The sequence below is a fragment of the Entelurus aequoreus genome, linkage group LG15, assembly GCF_033978785.1.
Source record: "Entelurus aequoreus isolate RoL-2023_Sb linkage group LG15, RoL_Eaeq_v1.1, whole genome shotgun sequence".
Lineage (NCBI taxonomy): Eukaryota > Metazoa > Chordata > Actinopteri > Syngnathiformes > Syngnathidae > Entelurus > Entelurus aequoreus.
In genome coordinates, this window is record NC_084745.1 from 22,492,045 (window position 1) to 22,518,415 (window position 26,371).

Consider the following 26,371-nt stretch of genomic DNA (forward strand, 5'->3'; position numbering starts at 1 on the left):
AAAACAGGCGTTTAGGAAATAAAAGACAATTAGGCCAAACGCAATAATTGAGGGCACATCTTAACATGTATAATTAAACCTTAATGAATCAAAAATATTGCTCCGGCCCGGCTGCACCAAATAATAATATACAAACCCCGTTTCCATATGAGTTGGGAAATTGTGTTAGATGTAAATACAAACGGAATACAATGATTTGCAAATCCTTTTCAACCCATATTCAGTTGAATGCACTACAAAGACAAGATATTTGATGTTCAAACTCATAAACTTTATTTTTTTTTTGCAAATAATAATTAACTTACAATTTCATGGCTGCAACACGTGCCAAAGTAGTTGGGAAAGGGCATGTTCACCACTGTGTTACATGGCCTTTCCTTTTAACAACACTCAGTAAACGTTTGGGAACTGAGGAGACACATTTTTTAAGCTTCTCAGGTGGAATTATTTCCCATTCTTGCTTGATGTACAGCTTAAGTTGTTCAACAGTCCGGGGGTCTCCGTTGTGGTATTTTAGGCTTCATAATGCGCCACACATTTTCAATGGGAGACAGGTCTGGACTACAGGCAGGCCAGTCTAGTACCCGCACTCTTTTACTATGAAGCCATGTTGATGTAACACGTGGCTTGGCATTGTCTTGCTGAAATAAGCAGGGGCGTCCATGATAATGTTGCTTGGATGGCAACATATGTTGCTCCAAAACCTGTATGTACCTTTCAGCATTAATGGCCCCTTCACAGATGTGTAAGTTACCCATGTCTTGGGCACTAATACACCCCCACACCATCACAGATGGTGTGGGGGAACAATCCGGATGGTTCTTTTTCTCTTTGGTCCGGAGGACACGACGTCCACAGTTTCCAAAAACAATTTGAAATGTGGACTCGTCAGACCACAGAACACTTTTCCACTTTTTATCAGTTCATCTTAGATGAGCTCAGCCAGCGAAGCCGACGGCGTTTCTGGGTGTTATTGATAAACGGTTTCGCCTTGCATAGGAGAGTTTTAACTTGCACTTACAAATGTAGCGACCAACTGTAGTTACTGACAGTGGGTTTCTGAAGTGTTCCTGAGCACATGTGGTGATATCCTTTACACACTGATGTCGCTTGTTGATTCAGTACAGCCTGTGAGGATCGAAGGTCACGGGCTTAGCTGCTTACGTGCAGTGATTTCTCCAGATTCTCTGAACCCTTTGATGATATTACGACTGTAGATGGTGAAATCCCTAAATTCCTTGCAATAGCTGGTTGAGAAGGTTTGTCTTAAACTGTTCAACAATTTGCTCACGCATTTGTTGACAAAGTGGTGACCCCTCGCTCATCCTTGTTTGTGAATGACTGAGCATTTCATGGAATCTACTTTATACCCAATCATGGCACCCATCTGTTCCCCAATTTGCCTGTTCACCTGTGGGATGTTCCAAATACGTGTTTGATGAGCATTCCTCAACTTTATCAGTATTTATTGCCACCTTTCCCAACTTCTTTGTACGTGTTGCTGGCATCAAATTCTAAGTTAATGATTATTTGCAAAAAAAAAATGTATATCAGTTTGAACCATCAAATATTGTTGTCTTTGTAGCATATACAACTGAATATGGGGTTGAAAATGATTTGCAAATCATTGTATTCCGTTTATATTTACATCTAACACAATTTCCCAACTCATATGGAAACGGGGGTTTGTACTGTAAATCCATTTAATAAAGTCAAAATACAAATAAGGCAACATGAGAAAATTTGTTACAGCCGATATGGGCATCTACATCAACAATATTATTTGCCTGAGAAGCTGGACAGGACAAAAAACAAAACCCTTTATTTTTTTTTTTTAAAGCTAAAATATGATGTATTTGATTACTCGATTAAGTCGATCGGGATATTTGATAGAATACTCGATTACTAAAATATTCGATAGCTGCAGCTCTACTTGCAACTTAAAAAAAACACATTTATTTGATTCACACATCTTTAAATTAATGTTAAGAGTGCAAAAATGGACCATTAGTGCCCGATGGTAAAAGAGTTGTCCGGATCTCTCTGTGAGGTGGCTCACTGCAGTCAGCCAAAATGGTTTAACTGTCTGCATTACTTTATTTACAATAAAGACATTATCGATTGCATTTACTAATCGAGTTTTATAATCGTCCATCTCCAAATTGCAATTACATCGAAAAATCGATTTCCGCTCACCTCTACTTACAAGTCCCATGTACCACAGAATTTTTGTTTTTTTAAGTAGATACTTTACTATTATTATCATTACTTGAAAATGTCATGTACAATTATATACCAAGCATGCAAAGAACTAAGAAAAATTTTCTTATTTGGCAACTCTATCCAGCCAGCACCCTGGTGCTGTGGGAACCAATACATGGGCACTGGTCCCTGCCGGATGTATGGAGAACCGGGGTGACTGAAAACAACGATGGAAGGCTCGTCTGAGGACGAGCTAGAGAGATACTGTAGCCATTCCACGGGGTAAGATCACTTCTATGTGTGACCCGTTTACATCGATCGTTTCCTACCGCTTGTCCCTTTTAGGGTCGCGGGGGGTGCTGTAGCCTATCTCAGCTGCATCCATCACGTCAAAAATATACCTCTCGCTGGCTACTAATAAATACTCTAGAACTACAACTGGTGGGAACTGACTGACTGTATCTTCCAAATATAAATAACAACTTTGTGGCTTGGAGAGTGAACGCAGGCAACGACAAGTGCTTACAAGTGCTAGATGATTTCAACCTACGCTAACTAGCAAGCTTGTTTCAGCACCCGATCGTCTCCATGTCCTGCAACTCAGTGCAGCGTTTAGGCAAGATAAAAAGTGAGTATTTGCGGCTAAGGCGAGCGCTCAACAAATTTTGTTTGGATCGTACTTCTTTGTTTTCATTAAAAAACACGCAAGTGATATTTTGACGCAAAAATTAATGTTTAAAAACGCAGATTTTTGCGTTTAGATTACATTTCACATGGCTGTATGCATATTTGCGTGTGGGTGCACATGTGCATGTTGTCACCGAAACCCTGACTAAAATAATAGACTTTATTAGCAATACAATCAATCCTAATCAAGCTACACAGTTTAGATATTTAGGTAACAGAAGTGGGGGGTAGTATATTGCGGTCAGTGTTAAAAAGTGTTTGATCTGATATGTAAATGAAGCAAATGTTGTTATATTTATTGAATTCCTGTCCTTTTGGGGGTTAAGGTTACAAAAAACACCGAAAATATTGAAACAAAGTTCATAAAATCACAAGCTAAATTTATATTTTAAAAAAGCCTGTTTGCCACAACTTTTTTTTTTTCTAAATGCTGCTGCGAAATCAGGCATTTTGGGCTGCATCAATCACAAAAAAGCCTGTAAAATCCTGAAGGACTGTCTAATTTGCAATGATGCATGTAATTAGAGAAAACAGACATACATTAAAGACGAAACAAATCTGTTTGCTTCTATAAGTTATTAGTATCAACATTTCAGCTTATTCTCATCAAATTTGGGTATCGATACTTCCATTCCAATACAAACTAATTCTCGTGACCTGGCTACACTAATGTTCACAGTTTAAGTTTTCAGGATCATTAAAATTATAATTTTTTTTTATCAAAATTGTAATCAGACCAAAACATAGGATGGCGGTGAAACAATATCAATATTTAAATTAGATTGTTTTATTATATACTACAAATGTTTTAATAAATTCAGTGCAAAACAAACAACAAAAAGCATTGTAATAATAAAAAAATGTTGATATAATCACTGTAGTATCGACCATTAACCAATACTATACTTGGTATTGTTACAGTTGATATTTTTATCAATCCGCCCACCCTTGTTTACATTCAAGAGCTCTAGCTTAGCTATGTTTTTTTGTTTTTTTATCCTTCTAAAGTGAGTAGTGTAGCATGATTTAGCTATTCCTCGTCCTCCAGTAGAATCAATACTTGTAAGAAAGGTAGTTTATTTACCGCCATGGATGCGAGGATTAGTGATTTAGAAGCATATTTGCACTGTGGCGGGATGTTCGGCACTTATTGCATTATTGGCGCTTTTTTTTTCCGCTCGTCACTGTTAAATTTGTGGGACACATTCAACATGAATTATCACGATATGACGATGGCAATAAAAGCAAAAGTGATTATCATTTATTTTGTATAATGTTCATATAGGTTTTTTGATTGCAAATCCTATTAGTGACAACCAAAGTATTTGTAGCAGCTGATACATTGCTAACTCCAAACACCTCACCTTAGCGTGTGCAGGGCCTCTCTCATTAGAGGAGCTTGTACTGAGGCTGGATCCTATTGAAACAGGCCAACTCAGTTCACCAAACACATTGAGTTTTCTCTTAGGGTTTGCCATGTTCTCCTCGGGCGAACCTGAGACCAAAAGAAAGACAATGAATACTAAAATAAAGGGTATACAGACTTGTTGGGGAAAAACATACAGACACAAAATAACTTCCTGAGAACTAGCGTTCTCTGCAGTGGGCATTTGGGTTTTGCATAACAGGGCTTTTCCCCGCCAAAATGTGCAACTCTGACACAAAAAACACATATCTACTGCAGAGGACACTGTTACACATAAAGGCATGAAATGTCCATTAATAATTGTCCTTGACGTCCAACAAAAGGTACCATTGTCCATAGTGCACTGGAAAACATCTACCTGGTGGTGTGACGGGCAGGAGCGTCCCATATCCAGCTCAGGAGCGGGGCAGGCGGGTGTGGGGGACGAGCTGTGCCATTGACAGAGGGCTGCAGATCCAAGGGACCTGGCTGGCCGTGGCCGCCGGAGGAACTCCGGAAGAGAGGCCAGGACCAGCCAGGGGTGCTGAGGTCTGGTACTTTTACTTGAGCCATGCTCTATTCCTGAAACGAGAAAAACACAATTAATACCACCAATAATTCAGATGAACTTTCAGTAAAAATATTTTAACTCGGGGTGTCCTAATATAACAATTAGGATAAGCCTGAAGCCCTGACTATTGGCCGATACAAATATTGATATCAGCAGAATTCATACATACATTTATTTTAAAGTGCGGAATGTTAGAAAAGGCTTGATCAGGTGTATTTACTCAAACAATTAGAGGTGGGAATCTTTGGGCACCGCAAGATTTGATTATAAATCAGTTATATTTTATATTGCATATTATTAATGAATTGTATATTTTTAATATAGTTCATATGCATGGTTTCCCGCAGCGATTTGTTGTTCAGAGCGGCCGCTCTGAACAACAAAGAGCCGCCGCCAAAAACTAAAGTCTTCACAAGCTGCTCCGCTTAGTTCTGCCTCTGCCTCTGTCAGTACTCTCTGCAGCACCCAGCATTGTCCCCCCCCACAGAACCATCTGATTGGTTACACGCAGAGCGGGTAACAGCCATCAGCAGTGCGTATTCAGAGCGCATGTAACAGCCAATCAGCAGTGCGTATTCAGAGCGCATGTAACAACCAATCAGCAGTGCGTTATTCAGAGCGCATGTACACAGCCAATCAGCAGTGCATATTCAGAGCGCATGTAACAGCCAATCAGCAGTGCGTATTCAGAGCGCATGGAGTCAGTGCTCACGACAGAGGCAGGCAGAGAGGAGAAAGTGAGCATAATGCAGCGGAGTCTCCCCAAATTATAATAAACACTTCCAAGTCAACTACTAGTAGTATCACCAGTGTTTCCCCCAGAAAATGTGTTAGTTAAGGTGGTGACTCTCCAGGGGTAGGGGACCGGGGAAGGGGTGGGTGGGTGTAAGGATCGGTGTAACTCGGCCTGTCGCCATCACGTCTCCACCTCGCCGCTGCCACCACAGCCTGGGGGGCAATAGACTACAGACTGCAGTGAAGTAGGCCGGCTTCGTCGCGTGAAGAAGCCTACAGCTTTTGGTTGTGTTTTCCGCTCCATTTGCTGAATGGCGATATACGATATATATCTCGATATTTTTTCGAGCTGAGCTGCCGCTTATGTTTCTAGAACGTCAACGGGCTCATAGTGATGTTACTAGTAGTTGACTTGGAAGTGTTTATTATAATTTGGGGAGAGTCCCCTGCATTATGCTCACCTGCTAAACACCTTTCTGCTCAACCCACCGTCTCTCCTCTCTGCCTGCCTGAGCACTGATTCCATGCGCTCTGAATACGCACTGCTGATTGGCTGTTACATGTGCTCTGAATACACACTGCGGATTGGCTGTTACCGCTCTGCGTGTAACCAATCAGATGGTTCTGTGGGTGGGACAATGCTGGATGCTGCAGAGACGTACTGGCAGAGGCAGAGGCAGAACTGAGCGGAGCAGCTTGTCAAGACTTTACTTTAGGCGGTGGATCTTTATTGTCAAGGCGCCCGCCTTAACAACAAAGCGCTGCGGGAAACCCTGATCACTATGAGCCCGTTGACATTCTAGAAACATAAGCGGCAGCTGAGCTCGCTCGCAGTCCTTGAGGTGAACACTAATTAGCTTTTAGCGTAACGTTAGCTCACTATGCGGTGTGTGTGAGTGCGTGCGTGTGTGTTATGGACAGCAAAACCCTGTCTGTCTGAGAGAAAGACAAGCATTATTGACCTACAGTTAACAACTAAGTTATTTCACTTGACCTTTTTCTGTGTTGATTGAGCTGTGTTGAAGCAGCAAAAAAGGACATTATGTTAAATGAAGAGTTATCTGAAGCTGTCTCTGATAGTTGATATAATAATGTAACTGCATCATAAAGCCTACATGAACTCCATGGTGTTCAGTTAAGTTAAAGTTAAAGTTAAAGTACCAATGATTGTCACACACACACTAGGTGTGGTGAAATTTGTCCTCTGCATTTGACCCATCCCCTTGGGGAGCAGTGGGCAGCAGCGGCGCCGCGCCCGGGAATCATTTTGGTGATTTAACCCCCAATTCCAACCCTTGATGCTGAGTGCCAAGCAGGGAGGTAATGGGTCCCATTTTTATAGTCTTTGGTATGACTCGGCTGGGATTTGAACTCCAACCTAATAGTCTCTCCTATTGCTATTGTACTATTTTTTCAGGTATAGATACATTAATCATTAGTAATGTAGCAGCTTAGTTTTGAATGGCAGGGTCCCTGCTATCACATGTTGATAAAAATATAATATTTACATAATAAAAATCAACTACAGGCTTCCCAAATGCTGTAATAAATTAAGCATGATGAGTTGAAAATATGTCAGCATGTGGCCCCACTTTTAACTCTTTTTTTCAAACGCTTATTGCAAACGCTTACTTACAGTAAGTCATTAATTTGACTTTGTAAGTTATTATTTTGTCATTATTTTGACTTAGTAAATTACTAAGTCATAATAATGACTTAGTATCTCAGGTAACTAGGACTGTTTTGTTTTTACTTTACGGAAAACATATCAAGATATATATCGTATATCGTCATTCAGCAAATGGAGCGGAAAACAACCAAAAGTTGTAGGCAAATGGTAAATGGTAAATGGGTTAAACTTGTATAGCGCTTTTCTACCTTTTCTAACTCAAAGCGCTTTGACAGTATTTCCACATTCCCCCATTCACACACTGATAGGCGTCTTCACGCGACGAAGCCGGCCTACTTCGCCGCAGTCTGTAGTCTATTGCCCCCCAGGCTGTGGTGGCAGCGCCGAGGTGGAGACGTGATGGCGACAGGCAGAGTCTACACCGATCCTTACACCCACCCACCCCCTTTCCCCGGTCCCCTCCCTCTGGAGAGTAACCACCTTATTTAATGTAATACATATATGTATTACATTACATATTAATAATCAAGGTTCCTCCTTTGGCTACTGGTGTATGCAGTATTGTGTAATTTCTGGTTTTTGGATTACTGCGCACGGCATATATATATGTTGCGATATAGAAAATGACTATAGTGTGATATTCAAGTATACGTTCTCACGCAGTGCTTTTTAGCTGCGGGCATTACACTACAGCTCTTCTCACTCTGTCTTGTCTCTCCTTCTCACAGACAACAAACGCACCTTCTTACCACACGTCACATACTGTCACGTCATACGTCACATACGTATACGCCCTCCTTGAGCAGAGAGGTGGCAGCAGGCTAAAGTTAGCTGTGATGCGAGTGGTAATACGAGAGAAAGAAGGTGCGAATCTGGTAACAAATGAAGGAATAATTAATTCCCAAGAAAAACAGCAGGGGATCCATCGTCTGGCGGTGGTTTGGCTTCAAGTGGGAATATGTCAAACAGAGAACCGTAATTTGTCAAGTGTGGGGCGAAGGCGTTTCTACAAAAAGTAGCATTACTGCTAATATGTAGCATCACTTGAAAAGTCACCTGCTAGAGAAGGAAGAGTGCTTGAAACTCTGCATGTCAACATCTCCGTTCGGTGCCACACCATCAAAATGCAGAGGCAAACATTTCCACATCAACACCGTATGATAAAAAGAGTCAACAAAAGGAGATAATGTCCACAGGAACCTACCCATAGCGAAGGACGAACACTATTTGATTTCCTATTATGCAGCTCATTTTTATTTGACACTTATTTAAATAACTTGTGTGACATCATGTTTTAAACTAATCGCTTGTTTTAAAATGATTCTGACAATCTTGCACTTTCTGTTTTGAAATGACATGAATGTTTGTGCCACTGCTTAATAACAGTTTAATAAATACAGTTTTGGTAAATTGACTTAGTTGTGATTTCCTTCTCTGCCTGAAATTTTTTTAAAGTAGCATATATTAATGCAGTATGAAGAACAATGTTTTAATGTAGACACATAGAATCATCATACTGCTGTGATTATATGCATCAAGTGTTAATTCAAGGCTAAGGCAAAATATTGAGATATATATCGTGTATCGCGATATGGCCTAAAAATATTATACTTGTATAGCGCTTTTCTACCTTCAAGGTACTCAAAGCGCTTTGACACTAATTCCATATTCACACTCATATTCAAACAATGATGGCGGTAGCTGCCATGCAAGGCCCTAACCACGACCTATCAGGAGGTAAGGGTGAAGAGTCTTGCTCCTGATGGGTCTTACTGTGTGGCTATTATCGTCTCTCCTGATTTATTAATCTACTTGCTAATTTCCTCTTCTTAGCTGGTTACTTTCTGCTATAACATGGTTAATTTTAGCCTTCTACTAAAATGTACAAAGTATTTATTTTCTTGTTTCACTACTTCACATTCAAGCTATGTTAGCGCCGCGACTAGCATAGCTTGTCCTCTTCTCCTCCCTCCTCCATGTGTCCAGAATATTAGCTGATGGTACTACCGTGGTTAGTAAGGACTAAACCTAAAAATAATGTTTAGAGAAAAGTAGAAATAACGCCACATTTTTTAATCATCTGTATAAATGTATTAAACATATGTAAATACAGTGTTTCCCACACATTCATGTATTTGTGGCGGCCCGCCACGAAAGAATTACGTCCGCCACAAATTAAAAAATTTTTTTTTTTTTAAATATTCCTGTCCAGCTTCTCAGGCAAATCATATAGTTGATGTAGATGCCCATATAGGCTGTTCAGATTTACTTTACAAAAGAGAAGTGTAGGATACTTCTCTTGTTGAATTATTTGTATTTGACCACTACTGTTTTCTGTTTATTTGTTACTGACTGTGGCAGGACACCTCTGCCTCTGTTTCACTTTATGTTGCTGGTAAATAATATGGTTGTAGTAGTAGGCTAAAGTTAAATTATTTAGTATGCACTAATTAAAGGGGCAGAGCTTTAAGAGTAAATAATAAATGATAAATGGGTTATACTTGTATAGCGCTTTTCTACCTTCAAGGTACTCAAAGCGCTTTGACAGTATTTCCACATTCACCCAGTCACACACACATTCACACACTGATGGCGGGAGCTGCCATGCAAGGCGCTAACCAGCAGCCATCAGGATCAAGGGTGAAGTGTCTTGCTCAAGGACACAACGGACGTGACTAGGTTGGTAGAAGGTGGGAATCGAACCAGGAACCATCCGATTGCTGGAACGGCCACTCTACCAACTTCGCCACGCCGTCCCAAGAGACATTTTAGCTTTTATATTTTATAAGATATATTTTTTGTAAGAACCACAATTAATAAATATATTTCAGTGAATAACTTATTGTTCAAATCTGTATATAAATATGTACATAAAGTGTTGTAATTATATTGTAAAATGGATGGATGGATGGACGTTTAAAACAAAACTGTTATTAATTAGTAAGTATATATTTTTTTAGCCTTTTTAGAGAAAATCATATCATTGTAGTAAATTATGCAAATTACTCGATGATGTCATGGTGACCACGCCCATAGCCACGCCCCCACCGCCACAGGTATCTTGGCAGTTTATGGGAAACACTGAAATAATTGATATTTGGACAATCGTCCCACATGTTTGTAATTGTGATGCATTGGAGAAATTATGCATCACATTTCTCACATTTAATTTCTCCCACGTCTACAAACAATGGAGGTTTGTTAATACTTTCTAATACGTTTCTGCCTTGGAGACTTTATCATCCGGGAGGAGCTCAAAGTAAAGCCGCTGCTCCTCCACATCGAAAGGAGCCAGATGAGGTGGTTCGGGCATCTGGTCAGGATGCCACCCAGACGCCTCCCTGGGGAGGTGTTTAGGGCATGTCCGACCGGTCGAAGGCCACGGAAAAGACCCAGGACACGTTGAGAAGACTATGTCTCCGGGCTGTCCTGGGAACGCCTAGGGATCCCCCGGGAGGAGCTGGACGAAATGGCTGGTGAGAGGGAAGTCTGGGCTTCTCTGCTTGGGCTGCTGCCCCCGCGACCCGACCTTGGATAAGTGGAAGAAAATAGATGGATGGATGGATGCATAATATATTGTAGCCCCTTGACTTTTTATATTTGCATGGAAACAACAGACTTAAAGACTGCGTTGTACAAAGATTTCCTGAAATTTTCCAATGACTTCACACACTGCATGTCTGTAAGCAAAGCTAGGACAGACTTTAAACAGGGAGCGCTCTGCGTAGCACACATTCTGATGCCCTGGCAGCCGCTTCGCAGACAATGAAGCTTTATTTGAAGAAGCTTTGTTCATGTTACTGCAGCTAAGCTGCCCCGGAAAACAGGGGCAACACTGACCTGCGACAACGGGCATCCATCGCACACATGGTGCTGCAAAAAGGTAAGTCAGCTCTCATTGATCGGCAAAAATAATCTTGTATGAGGTAACGGAATTGAAACATTGTCACACAAGTCGCTGGGTACGCACCGGGGCAATATATCTTCAAATCATACTTCTATACATACCACCGATGTATAATAATCAAATGCTTTCCCAATACTACTGCACGTAATACTAACTCAGTAGTATTACACAAATGTCAACATGCACATTTTCTTATGCTGATCCTGTTCAGGGTAGCAGGAAGCTGGAGCATATCCCAGATGGCTTAATGTGGAAGGCAGACGACATCCAAGAAAGGTACTGTATAAAGACCACTCAGGCTATCATGGGGTGATAACTGAAACCATGCAAACACTGAGGAAAAAACTCATTGCAGGGTTTCCCGCAGCGCTTTGTTGTTAAGGCGGCTGCCTTAACTAAAGTCTTAAAAGTCTTTTTTTTTTTTGTCCTGTCCAGCTTCTCAGGCAAATCATATAATTGATATAGATGCCCATATCGGCTGTTTAGATTTACTTTACAAAAGAGAAGTGTAGGATACTTCTCTTGTTGCCTTATTTGTATTTGACTTTATTAAATGTATTAATATTATTTTATTTGGTGCTAAACTAAAGTCTTAACAAGCTGCTACGCTTCGTACTGCCTCTGCCTCTGTCAGTACGTCTCTGCAGCACCCAGCATTGTCCCACCCACAGAACCATCTGATTGGTTACACTCAGAGCGGTAACAGCCAATCAGCAGTGCGTATTCAGAGCGGTAACAGCCAATCAGCAGTGAGTATTCAGAGCGCATGGAGTCAGTGCGCACGGCAGAGGCAGGCAGAGAGGAGAGACGGTGCGGGTTAGCAGAAAAGTGTTTAACAGGTGAGCATAATGCAGCGGACTCTCCCCAAATTATAATAAACACCTCCCAGTCAACTACTGGTAACATCACTATGAGCCCGTTGACGTTCTAGAAATATAAGCGGCAGCTCAGCTCGCTCGCAGTCCTTGAGGTGAAGGCTAATTAGCTTTTAGCGTAACGTTAGCTCATTCTGCGGTGTGTGTGCGTGTGTGTGTTATGGACAGCAAAGCCCTGTCTGTCTGAGAGAAAGACTAGTATTATTGACCTACAGTTAACAACTAAGTTATTTCACTTTAGCTTTTTCTGTGTTGAAGCAGCAAAAAAGGACATTATGTTAAATGAAGAGTTTCTGTCTCTGATAGTTGATATAATAATGTAACTGCATCATAAAGCCTACATGAACTCCATGGTGTTCAGGGATGAATAGTCTCTCCTATTGCTATTGTACAATTTTTCAGCTATAGTTATATAAATCATTAGTAATGTAGCAGCCTAGTTTTGAATGGCAGGGTCTCTGCTATCACATGTTGATAAAAATATAACATTTACATTATAAGAAGCAACTACAGGCTTCCCAAATGCTGTAATAAATTAAGCATGATGAGTTGAGCATATGTCAGCATGTGGCCCCACTTTTAATTCTTTTTTTCAAATGCTTATTGCAAACGCTTATTTACAGTAAGTCATTAAATTGATTTAGTCATTATTTTGTCTTAGTAAGTCAATATTTACTAAGTCAAAATAATGACATACTTAGTATCTCAGGTAACTAGGACTGTTTTGTGGTTTGCTTTTACTTTACGGAAAAAATATTGAGATATATATCGTATATTGCCATTCAGCATACGGAGCGGAAAACACAAACAAAGCTTCTTCTCCTTCCCCCTGGAGAGACGCCACCTAAACTAACTAACAAATATTCTGGGGGAAACACTGGATGGCCAAAACTGTATATTGCGATAACGATATATATCACAATATATTTGGTATATAAATTATAATGTATAACCATTTCAAAATGGGTTACAAAGGCTCTTAATTTGGCTTTTGACATATGCAGTAACGTATTACATAATTTTCTGTTGTATTATTTTCTCAAAACTATGATTTATCTACCGTATTTTTCGGACTATAAAGCAGTATATAAGCTGCATCCACTACATTTTAGAATGAAAAAATATTTTCCATATATTGGCCGCACCGGACTAAGCCGCAGATATATACGTTGTGAAATGAGTTATTAACACACAAATATTTTGTAAATGTTTATTTACATACCTAATTGTTTCCATCGGTGTTTACAACACAGCAGTAAAACAGGTGATGGAAAAAAACAGAAGTCATCGTCGTGGACCCACTAGTTGCGGAAGCTAGCTCTCTAATCAGCTAAACAGACTCAACTCAATGGTAACGTTTTGGGGAATTTACTGAGGAATTTGTGAAACTGAAACAATAAAAACAATTAATAATACTAACAGACAGCTGTAAACGTGCTAGCATATTTGCTAATGCTATCGGCGCTAGCTTCATTATTACAATAGCACGCACAAATATGCATGAAAACCCTCCTCCAGACATAACACATGAGACGGTTTAGTAAGTAGGAATTGTTTTTGTTACATTGTAAAACTTAAACGTTGCTTGGAGTGATAATAAAATGATAAATGGGTTATACTTGTATAGCGCTTTTCTACCTTCAAGGTACTCAAAGCGCTTTGACAGTATTTCCACATTCACCCATTCACACACACATTCACACACTGATGGCGGGAGCTGCCATGCAAGGCGCTAACCAGCAGCCATCAGGAGCAAGGGTGAAGTGTCTTGCCCAAGGACACAACGGACGCGACTAGGATGGTAGAGGGCGGGGATTGAACCCCAGTAACCAGCAACCCTTCGATTGCTGGCACGGCCACTCTACCAAAATGAAGAATCTTTTCGAGTAGAACCATTATGGATGACTTAAAAGATGAAACAATTGTTTAAGGCTCTAAACAGGAGAGCGCTGCAGCAACTGAAGTGAGTGAACTCGCCCAAAATATTGCGCCGTAGCACAAACAATAACACTTTTTCAGTGTACTTACTTGTTTGTTTTTTTAAACTATTTGCATTATGGCCATCAGCAAAGAAAAAATCCATAAATTAGCATCACTGTTTTATACTTTACATTAGTTTTGGGCAATACTACAAATTTGGGTATCAATCCAAAGTAAGTAGTTAAAGGGGCAGTATTGGTCATACCAATGCTAATACTGATACCTAAAATTTTCAAGATAATCACTGAATGATATTATGTTGATCAAAATTATAAATCAGACAAAAAAATAGGATGGCGGTGTAACAATATCAACTAAATACTTACCGTAATTTCCGGACTATAAGCCGCACCTGACTATAAGCCGCACCAGCTAAATTTAGGGGAAAATACAGATTGCTCCATATATAAGCCGCACCCGACTATAAGCCGCAGGGTTTTGATGTGTAATTACCGTAGTATATGGGGGTTCCTGCTACCACGGAGGGGATTGTCGGGACAGAGATGACTGTTTGGGAACGCAAAGCGTCCCATTTATTAACAATAAATCTTTCAATCATTCAATCAAACTTTCACATCTTTGACATGGCGAACAGCATTCGTGCAGAGTACAAATAATACAACGGTGCAAAGTAATACAAAGTGCTCGCCTCAGCCTGTACGTTATCAAAATAACCAGCCTACCGGTATATGAAAAGTCAGTCTTTAATCATTGTGTCATCGTCTTCCTCCTGCGTACTAAAACCACCGAAATCCTCTTCGTCGGTGTCGGAGAAGAACAGGCCGTAAATAAGCCGCACCGTTGTATAAGCCGCAGGGACCAGAACGAGGGGAAAAAGTAGCGGCTTATAGTCCGGAAATTACGGTATATTATTTCATACTATTGGTTAGGATTTAGATCTGGTTTCTGCCCTTAAAGTCCTCCTGTACTTAGGACTTTTCAATTTGTCGCACTTTTATTATTATTTAGCAACTTTTTACTTTTTATTCAACCCCTTTTACCGTATTGCTTTTGCACTATCTTGTTTAGCTCATTCATTGTTTATGTTTTTGTTTGTTTTGTTTTATGCTTTTTTAACCCACTTTGGTTCAATTTAAAAGTTGTTGTAAATGTGCTATATACATAAAGTTGACTTGACTTGACACTTATTCCTTAAGTTTGTAGACAATGACAGAAACAACAAGATTTTTTGATATTCTAAATTATCTAACCACTGTGGTATCGACCTATTACTATACTAGTACACATCGTTACAGTTGATATTTGTATACATTTTCCCACTTTGTTTACATTACATACGGTTAGCATATCCTCCTACGGTGTGTAGTGTTGCATGTTTAGCTATTCCTCAACCTCCAGTGATGGTATGAGACTTTGCACAGTTGACGGACATTAACCGCTAGCATGGGTGCTACATTGCGTTGAGGACGCCTTTGTTTGCTTGTTGCTGTCATATTTTCGACAATGTATCATCAAAATGCATTATCAAGATATCACGACAGTATTAAAAGCTCTATCAATGGTTATACATAATTTATATTGTATGTTAGGGCTGCACAATTAATCAAATTAATTGAACGATTTTGATTTTGGCTTCTCGCAATCATAATATAAATTGGAAAACACCTAAGCTTGCAACGGTGAAACGGATGAGTGAGCGTTTGAGTGAAAACAAGACCACATCTACGAGAAGTTTGGGATATCACCATGATTGCTACTTTTTATTTGACTAGTATGCCTAATCAATAATCACTAAACTCAACCAATAAAGTAAGGCATTTCCGCATTGACATAACTGCCAGCAGAGTAACATTACTGGCCGATAAAACAGAATCCACTGTTAAACGCAGAATATCAGGAAAATTCACATAAATGTAAGTGACAGCCATTGTGAAAAGAAGTAACATTTATTTGGGAAAATAATGTATTCCGTAACGCCAATTCATCCCCGAAACACGTCCTAAATTATATGTAGAGACGGCCACTTGAAACACAGACTAAACCACAAAGGTAAAGCTCGCAAGAACAATCTATACACCCACAAAACATCTCATCTGCTTGTGTTGTTGTGAACGACATCATCGATGTAAGATCAATGTCCAAACAGGACAGCAGCCGCAACTTGAAAGGCTTTCTCTTTTTTTGTTTATTACAGCCTCAAGTCTTTTCCACACTTGTCATGCTCAAAACGACAGCACTCTACCCGACTTCACAATAACAGTGCTCTGTGCAACATTCGGTTCAACTGCGCTAACCAAGTAAAGGTTTCAAAACACTATCTTACAAAAGCACAATGTACTTAAAGCACTTACGTTACAAAAATTATACTTAGACTTAAAATCCATTCATCCGTCCATCCATTTTTTACTGCTTGTGAGGCTTTTTGCATTTTATTAAATTTTACTTCCATCCATTTCCTACCGCTTGTCCCTTTGGGGGTCGCGGGGGTGCTGGAGCCTATCCCAGCTGCACATAGGCGCGATAGGCTGGACAAGTCGCCACCTCATCACAGGGCCAACACAGATAGACAACATTCACACTGACATTCACACACCAGGGCCAATTTAATGTTGCCAATCAACCTATCCCCAGGTGCATGTCTTTGGAAGTGGGAGGAAGTCGGAGTACCCGGAGGGAACCCACGCAGTCACAGGGAGAACATGCAAACTCCACACAGAAAGGATCGAACCCAGGACCTTCGTATTATGAGGCACACCTACTAACCCCTGTTCCACATTGCTGCCCTAATTTCACTTATGACACAAAAAGCACACAACGACAGCACTCTACCCCAAAATAAGTGTAAAAAGGTAAAAAACTGAATTGAAAACAAATTAAAATGGAGAAACTGAATTGTATTGTTGTACATTGCTAGTTATTTCCATATATTGTCATTACTATTTTTATTATTTTACCTTATTATGTAGGCTTGTGTATGTTTATTCGTTACTAATTTATATCCATTGTTCTGCTATTTTAATTTAAAGTTGAGTTTTGTTGGTACAACAAATATTCAGGTTTTAAATGAATGAATAATTGTGTTTAGGGCTGCAACTAACAACTAATTTGATAACCGATTAATCTGTCAATTATTAATTTGATTAATCGATAAATAATCGGATAAGAGACAAACTACATTTCTATCCTTTCCAGTATTTTATTGGGAAAAAAACAGCATACTGGCACCATACTTATTTTGATTATTGTTTCTCAGCTGTTTGTAAATGTTGCAGTTTATAAACAAAGGTTTATAAAAAAACAAAAAAAACAAACAAATAAAAATAAAAATAAAAATTAACCTCTGCGCATAGCATGGATCCAACGAATCGATGACTAAATTATTAATTATAATTAATTAATTATAATTTAATCGATTAGTTGTTGCAGCCCTAATTGTGTTATCAAAGGCCTACTGAAATTATTTTTTTAAATTTAAACGGGAATAGCAGATCCATTCTATGTGTCATACTTGATCATTTCGCGATATTGCCATATTTTTGCTGAAAGGATTTAGTAGAGAAAATCGACGATAAGGTTCGCAACTTTTGCTCGCTGATAAAAAAAAGCCTTGCCTGTACCGGAAGTAGCGTGACGTCACAGGAGCTTTTATTCCTCACAATTCCCCATTGTTTACAATGGAGCAATAGAGATTCGGACCGAGAAAGTGATGATTACCCCATTAATTTGAGCGAGGATGAAAGATTCGTAGATGAGGAACGTTACAGTGAATGACTTGAGAGGCAGCGATGGACGTATCTTTTTTCGCTCTGACCGTAACTTAGGTACAAGCTGGCTCATTGGATTCCACACTCTCCTTTTTCTATTGTAGATCACAGATTTGTATTTTAAACCACCTCGGATACTATATCCTCTTGAAAATGAGTCGAGAACGCGACATGGACATTCAGTGCCTTTTATCTCCACGACAATACATCGGCGAAATGCTTTAGCTACGAGCTAACGTGATAGCATCTTGCTTTAACTGCATATAGAAACAAAAGAAATAAACCCCTGACTGGAAGGATAGATAGAAAATCAACAATACTATTAAACCGTGGACATGTAAATACACGGTTAATGCTTTCCAGGCTGGCGAAGGTTAACAATGCTGTGCTAATGACGCCATTGAAGCTAACTTAGCAACCGGACTGCACAGAGCTATGCTAAAAACATTAGCTCTCCACCTACGCCAGCCAGCCCTCATTTGCTCATCAACACCCGTGCTCACCTGCGTTCCAGCGATCGGCAGAAGGACGAAGGACTTCACCCGATGCGTTTGGCGGCCCGGAGACGTAGGAAGTCAAGGTGAGGTCGGCGGCTAGCGCGGCTAGCGCGGCTAGCGCTCCAACAAAGTCCTCCTGGTTGTGTTGCTGTAGTCCGCTGCTAATACACTGATCCCACCTACAACTGTCTTCTTTGCAGCCTTCATTGTTCATTAAAAAAATTGCAAAAGATGTCCAGAATACTGTGGAATTATGAAATGAAAACAGAGCTTTTTGTATAGGATTCTACGGGGTACCATAACTTCCGTTACTCGGACTTCGTCACGCGCATACGTCATCATACCGCGATGTTTCAGCCGGATATTTCCCGGGAAGTTTTAAATGTCACTTTATAAGTTAACCTGGCCGTATTGGCATGTGTTGCAATGTTAAAATTTCATCATTGATATATAAACTATCAGACTGCGTGGTCGGTAGTAGTGGCTTTCAGTAGGCCTTTAATTGTGATTTCAATACAAAATCAAAAATCAAAAATAATTGTATTATTTTTGTCATAATCGTGCAGCCCTATCGTACCGTATTGCCTTGAATTGGCGCAGGGAATATAGTATTCGCACGTCTAGAATTACTGCCGGGTCAAACTCGTTTCTCAAAATAATTAACGCATGCTTGGCCTTATCGCCGGTTTATTATTGAAGCCGGATCAAATTCGTTTCGCAAAATATTAATTTTATTATCGCATGTCTATAATTTTCACCGGGTCAAACTCGTTTCGCAAAATATTTAGCATATGTCTAGAACTTCCACCGGGTCAAATTCGTTACGTCACGAGTGACGCATCTGTCCTCATTTTCAAAATGGAGGAAGCTGCTTTCAGTAGTTTACAATCGCACAAAGGAAAAAAGATAAAGAGCTATTCAGTAGGATTTAAGGTCCAAGCTATTGAATACTGGTACAGTATGCTAAAGAGAACAGTAAGCAGCTATGTTTTATTAATATACCGTAGCTGCGTGTGTGAAATACTGTATAAGTCATTAAATGACTCCCGCCTCCTGGGGGTAGAGGGCGCTGCCGCGCTAGTGATCCTTCTTGCGACTTCCGGTACTGCAGAAGAAGTGAACACACGCAGCAAGAGATTTTTTTTCTTCTAACATGGAGGATTACATATCGGTATCTAAAATAAAACAGTTTTCTAAACTGGACTTTCAATGGAAGCAGGAGGTAATAATTAAAGGAATATCTCCATCGAGACAGAGACTTTTAAAACGGAAAAAAGAAAATAATGAAGACTTCTATAAACAAGTTATTGATGCTTTTGGTCAGAAGGAGCTGCAAATGGACTCCATTTATAAGTACAGGTAAGACCATAATAACGTTTTTTTTAATTAAATGTGCTTTCCATGATGGTATGCTTACATCACACTCAAAGCGCACGTCTAAATTTTATGGATTCCTCTTGGTAAACGCCGGAGTGAGAAGAGGTTTTAAAATAATTACCGCATGCACGGCCATCCCGCCGGTTTCCGGTAAACGCAGGAGTGACAGGAGGTTTTAAATTAATTAACGCCCCTGCGGCTATTCAAGGAAATACGGTATGTCTTGAATATCGCAGTGTTGCTTGACAAGAAAAGCATTTCCAAACCTGTTATTAAACCACTTTCGTAAAATAATAGTACACTACTTGTGTTGTTTAAAAAAAAAGTGTACTGTAATGTGTGTACACTAATGTATTGAGTAAAACTGTACAAAACTTTTTTTTTTTTTAAATAGAAAAGTGATTTACTTTCTAAATATTGGACTATTTAAAAAAAGGAGCAGCATCACAAACAAACACTGCCATTTTACAGGACAACTTACTTCCTCATTATTCTCTTCAGTAAACCATGCTGGCCAAGGCAATGTAGTTAACTGGCTTGCTAGCTGTCATTTAGGTCTGCAGCCATCGATCATTTTAGTAATCAAGTTATCGGTCGACTACTTTATTCGATTTTTCGAGTAACCGGATAAAACACTTTATAGCCTCATTGAGTATTTTAGGGGGAATAATAATGGAAATAAAAACAAATTCTGCTTGCCATAACCATTATTTGTTTCTAATAAATGGACATCATCAACATTGAAATTGCACTTTAAACGTACGCATTAATAACAAAAATACATGGTAAATGGGTTATACTGTACTTGTATAGCGCTTTTCTACCTTCAAGGTACTCAAAGCGCTTTGACACTATTTCCACATCCACCCATTCACACACACATTCACACACTGATGGCGGGAGCTGCCATGCAAGGCCCTAACCATGACCCATCAGGAGCAAGGGTGAAGTGTTTTGCTTAGACACAACGGACGTGACGAGGTTGGTAGTAGGTGGGGATTAAACCAGGAACCCTCAGGTTGCTGGCACGGCCACTCTCCCAACCGCGCCACGCGTCCCCTCTCTTGTGCACTCTTGTATAGCGGCCATGCAGAAACTATGTCTGCGTATTTAAGGTTTCAGGCATTGCACATGGTCCGGATTTTAATCATTTATATTACTTACATTAAATGACTAATGGAAGCAACAGATTAATTGTTGCAGCCAAATTGTCATTCATCATCTTGCAGGAGGAGCGATTGCATTGATACAATTTTTACTTGTTTTAAATATGTGCATAAACGTACTGTGTATTTCAATGATTATTTGAAAAGGAGTTTGACACCCCTACATACCGCTTAATATACAGTAGTGGTACCTCCTTTTTTTTGTACGCCACACGTTTTGTATGATTCGGTTTTTAAAGAAAATGTTCCACCCGGGTTTTGTATACCGTCTCGGTTATCGTGTGGCCAAACATCACATGTAACAAACTAGTCCGTATTCATACCCCGGAATCTCGTGTTCAAACCTCAGTCCTTGTGTTTTTGTATCGAGTATGGCTGCAAAATAAGCGACCACGGGGGCAAATAAAGCTGCGAGTGAAAGAACTATGAAGGTGGCGTCCACGTGGCTCTTCCCTCCCTTCCTACCTCTCCGCACCTCACCGTCTTCTCCAACAGGAGTCTTCAATGAAGGTAAAAGGGATGTTAAATTGACTTTATGCAATTCTTTACTAAGAAAATTAAGCACATTGGAAAAAAGATTAAAGATAACATGTCCCAGCTCTAACTGGGTTCTACTAACACATATGAATGTATGTATGTATGATGGATAATTATCTCCAAAATAATCTCCCTTTTTGAAGAAATAACATTAGAAGAACTCCCGTGACTTGTAAATAGGACAAAACAAAACATATTTACTTGACCCACTTCCTGGGAAACTTATCAAGGAGCTGTTTGTAATATTAGGACCATCACTTTCCTCTGGTACTGTTTCCCTATCATTAAAAACAGTGGTTATTCATCCTCTGCACAAAAGACCTAACCTCGATTCTGACCTCATGGTTAGGGTTGGGTATCGAGTATCGAGTATCGATTGGAACCGGGACTAACTTTCCGATTCTCCCGGAATCGTTCAAAAGTTTAAATTTCGATTCCTATTTTCGATACCAGTCCGCCGACCGGAAAAAAATATGTCCGCCGAACCGGAAGAAGAAGCCGCTGAACACCAACGAAGAAGCGCCCACCGCTGGAAGTGTTAGCATAGCCGAGCGAGTCAGTCATGCTCAAGCATGGATAGCGGGTGTCGGCGGTCGAAAGTGTGGCTTTACTTTACAAAAAAAAATGAAATAACCGCGAAATAACAGAGCTCCATGTCCATCAAGAAACGAGTGGAGAGAGAGCTGCAGATGTACCAGGACGTTCCACCGATACTTATGTCTGACGACCCTGCTGCATGGTGGTGGAACCAACAAAAGACTTATCCTTTGCTGTCATATCTTAGGGGCGGCATGGCGTAGTGGGTAGAGCCCCCGTGTCAGAAACCTGAGGGTTGCAGGTTCGCTCCCCGCCTCTTACCATGCCGTTGTGTCCTTGGGCAGGACACTTCACCCTTTCCCCCGGTGCTGCTCACACTGGTGAATGAATGTTGAACGAATGATAGGTGGTGGTCGGAGGGGCCGTAGGCGCAAATTGGCAGCCACGCTTCCGTCAGTCTACCCCAGGGCAGCTGTGGCTACGAAAGTAGCTTACCACCACCAGGTGTGAATGAATGATGGGTTTCTAACATGTAAAGCGACTTTGGGTACTTAGAAAAGCGCTATATAAATCCCAGTTATTATTATTATTATTATTATATCTCGCTTTCTCCTATTTATGCGTTCAAGCTTCTTCCACACCCAGCGAACGTGTATTTTCCACAGCAGGAGACACTATCTGTCCAGAACGCTCACGCATCCTGCCTGAGAAGGCGGATATGGTCATTTTCCTAAACAAGAACTGTCTCTGATTTTATACTGTACCTGCTGCTAATCTGGACTGGGTTTTGCAAGTTGTTTCTTATTGTTTATTTGCTTTTCTGCACCAGGTTAGCCCATCAGTGGGAGTACGGTAACATTTTCAAGTACCTGCAGCATCATACACTTGTGTGTGTAAATGTGTTTTCATGAGGGTTCCTGCAGCATCATACACTTATGTGTAAATGTGTTTTCATGAGGTTTCCTGCAACATCATACACTTATGTGTAAATGTGTTTTCATGAGGTTTTCAAAAATAAAGCTCTCTTGAGGAAAGTGTACCCCTGGGAAAATGTATTCATAATTTATAATATTTATATTCAAGTTCATAGATTTGATATTTATATTCTAGTTGAAAACAGCCCTATGAGGAATTTATAGTAAAGTTCATACAAAGTTAATAGAATTAAAATTGATGGAGAATGTCAGACTATTTCATTCAGAAAGACTGTAGGTTAGCTAGCTCATTTAAAATATCCTAAACTTTTTTTTGACCCTGCCTCCTAAAATAATCGGAATCGAGAATCGTCAGGAATCTGAATCGAAACAAAGAATCGGAATCGGAATCGTTCGAATTCAAACGATACCCAACCCTACTCATGGTAAACTACCTGCACCTCCCACCTTCCCTTTATCTCAAAAATCCTCAAAAAAAACACTTGGTGTCTAACAATCTCTGTGAACCCTTTCAGTCTGGTTTCAGGGCAAATCACTGAGACAGCCCTCGCAAAAGTGACTAATGATCTATTGCCAATAATGGATGCTGATGCGTGATACGTGTTGCTGCTACGTAATCTCATCGCTGCTTTCGATACCTTCGATCATAACATTCTATTAGAACTAGGGCTGCAACTAAAGATTAATTTGATAATCGATTCATCTGTCGATTATTACTTCGATTAATCGATTAATAATCGGATAAAAGAGACAAACTACATTTCTATCCTTTCCAGTATTTTATTGAGAAAAAAAAAACAGCATACTGGCACCATACTTATTTTGATTATTGTTTCTCAGCTGTTTGTACATGTTACAGTTCATAAATAAAGGTTTATTAAAAATAAAAAAAATTTAAATTAAAAATTACAAAAAAATTGCCTCTGCGCATGCGCATAGCATAGATCCAACGAATCGATGACTAAATTAATCGCCAACTATTTTTATAATCGATTTTAATCGATTAGTTGTTGCAGCCCTAATTAGAACGTATCAAAACATGTATTGGTCAGTCATACTTCGTCTTTTCTTGGTTTAACTCCTATCTTACTGACAGGATACAGTGTGTCTCCCATAACAACGTGACCTCGGAGTATGTTAAGGTAAGTGCGGAGTTCCCCAGTGTTCGTTTTTTGGCCCTGCACCCTTCAACATTCATATGCTGCTGCTAGGTGACATCATACGCAAATATGGTGTTAGCTTTCGCTGTTATTAAGTTAAAGGCCTACTGAAATGCGATTTTCTTGTTTAAACGGGGATAGCAGGTCCATTCTATGTGTCATACTTGAGCATTTCGCGATATTGCCATATTTTTGCTGAAAGGATTTAGTAGAGAACATCGACGATAAAGTTTGCAACTTTTGGTCGCTGATAAAACAGCCTTGCCTGTACCCGGAAGTAGCAGACATAGATATGCACGTGACGTCACCGGTTGTGGAGCTCCTCACATCTGCACATTGTTTACAATCATGGCCACCAGCAGCGAGAGCTATTCGGACCGAGAAAGCGACGATTTCCCCATTAATTTGAGCGAGGATGAAAGATTCGTGGATGAGGAAAGTGAGAGTGAAGGACTACAGGGCAGTGGAAGCGATTCAGATAGGGAAGATGCTGTGAGAGGCGGGTGGGACCTGATATTCAGCTGGGAACGACTAAAACAGTAAATAAACACAAGACATACACTACCGTTCAAAAGTTTGGGGTCACAGTGAAATGTCCTTATTTTTGAAGGAAAAGCACTGTACATTTCAATGAAGATAACTTTAAACTAGTCTTAACTTTAAAGAAATACACTCTATACATTGCTAATGTGGTAAATGACTATTCTAGCTGCAAATGTCTGGTTTTTGGTGCAATATCTACATAGGTGTATAGAGGCCCATTTCCAGCAACTATCACTCCAGTGTTCTAATGGTACAATGTGTTTGCTCATTGGCTCAGAAGGCTAATTGATGATTAGAAAACCCTTGTGCAATCATGTTCACACATCTGAAAACAGTTTAGCTCTTTACAGAAGCTACAAAACTGACCTTCCTTTGAGCAGATTGAGTTTCTGGAGCATCACATTTGTGGGGTCAATTAAACACTCAAAATAGCCAGAAAAAGAGAACTTTCATCTGAAACTCGACAGTCTATTCTTGTTCTTAGAAATGTAGGCTATTCCACAAAATTGTTTGGGTGACCCCAAACTTTTGAACGGTAGTGTATATATACTCTATTAGCCACAACACAACCAGGCTTATATTTAATATGCCACAAATTAATCCCGCATAACAAACACCTCCCCCCTCCCGTCCATATAACCCGCCAATACAAATCAAACACCCGCACAACACACTCAGTCCAACAGCCCAAGGTACCGTTCACCTCCCCAAAGTTCATTTAGCACATATATTTCCCCAAAGTCCCCAAATTTACGTACGTGACATGCACATAGCGGCACGCACGTACGGGCAAGCGATCAAATGTTTGGAAGCCGCAGCTCATGCGTACTCACGCATACTCACGGTACCGCGTCTGCGTATCCAACTCAAAGTCCTCCTGGTAAGAGTCTCTGTTGTCCCAGTTCTCCACAGGCCAATGGTAAAGCTTGACTGTCATCTTTCGGGAATGTAAACAATGAAACACCGGCTATGTGTTTGTGTTGCTGCAGCCGTCCGCTAATACACCGCTTCCCAGCTACAGCTTTCTTCTTCGCTGTCTCCATTGTTCATTGAACAAATTGCAAAAGATTCACCAACACAGCTGTCCAGAATACCGTGAAATTTTGCGATGAAAACAGACTACTTAATAGCTGGCCACAATGGTGTCCCAAAATGTCCTCTACAATTCATGACGTCACGCGCAGGCATTATCATACTGAGACGTTTTCAGCAGGATATTTCGCGGGAAATTTAAAATTGCACTTTAGTAATCTAACCCGGCCGTATTGGCATGTGTTGCAATGTTAAGATTTCATCATTGATATATAAACTATCAGACTGCGTGGTCGGTAGTAGTGGGTTTCAGTAGGCCTTTAAAGTCCCAATGATTGTCTCACACACACTAGGTGTGGTGAAATTTGTCCTCTGCATTTGACCCATCCCCTTGTTCGCCCCCTGGGAGGTGAGGGGAGCAGTGGGCAGCAGCGGTGCCACGCCCAGGAATCATTTTTGGTGATTTAACCCCCAATTCCAATCCTTGATGCTGAGTGCCAAGCAGGGAGGTAATGGGTCCCATTTTTATAGTCTTTGGTATGACTCGGCCGGGGTTTGAACTCACAACCTACCGATCTCAGGGCGGACACTCTAACCACCAGGCCACTGAGTAGGTACAGGCTGATGACAGTCAATTTTACATGCCCCTAAAGCTGACCAACACGCCAGAATGTAGTCATCTGGAAATCAAATAATGGATGTCCAGCAACTTTTTGCATCTTAACGCAAAGAAAACAGAAATGTTGATTTTCGGTCCTGCTAGACACCGGTACTTGTTTAATAATACCACCTTAACATTTGACACCAAAACAATAATAATAATAGATTTTATTTGTAAAAAGCACTTTCCTTTGAGTAAACAACCTCAAA

The 26,371-nt window shown here is 40.2% G+C and overlaps 1 protein-coding gene across 3 annotated transcripts in view; it reads right to left on the bottom strand.

The window, feature by feature from the left end:
* The window catches only part of stau2 (staufen double-stranded RNA binding protein 2), a 412,795-nt gene that overhangs the window by 372,364 nt on the left and 14,060 nt on the right, over window positions 1-26,371 (bottom strand). The gene's annotated exons all lie outside the window — the stretch shown is intronic.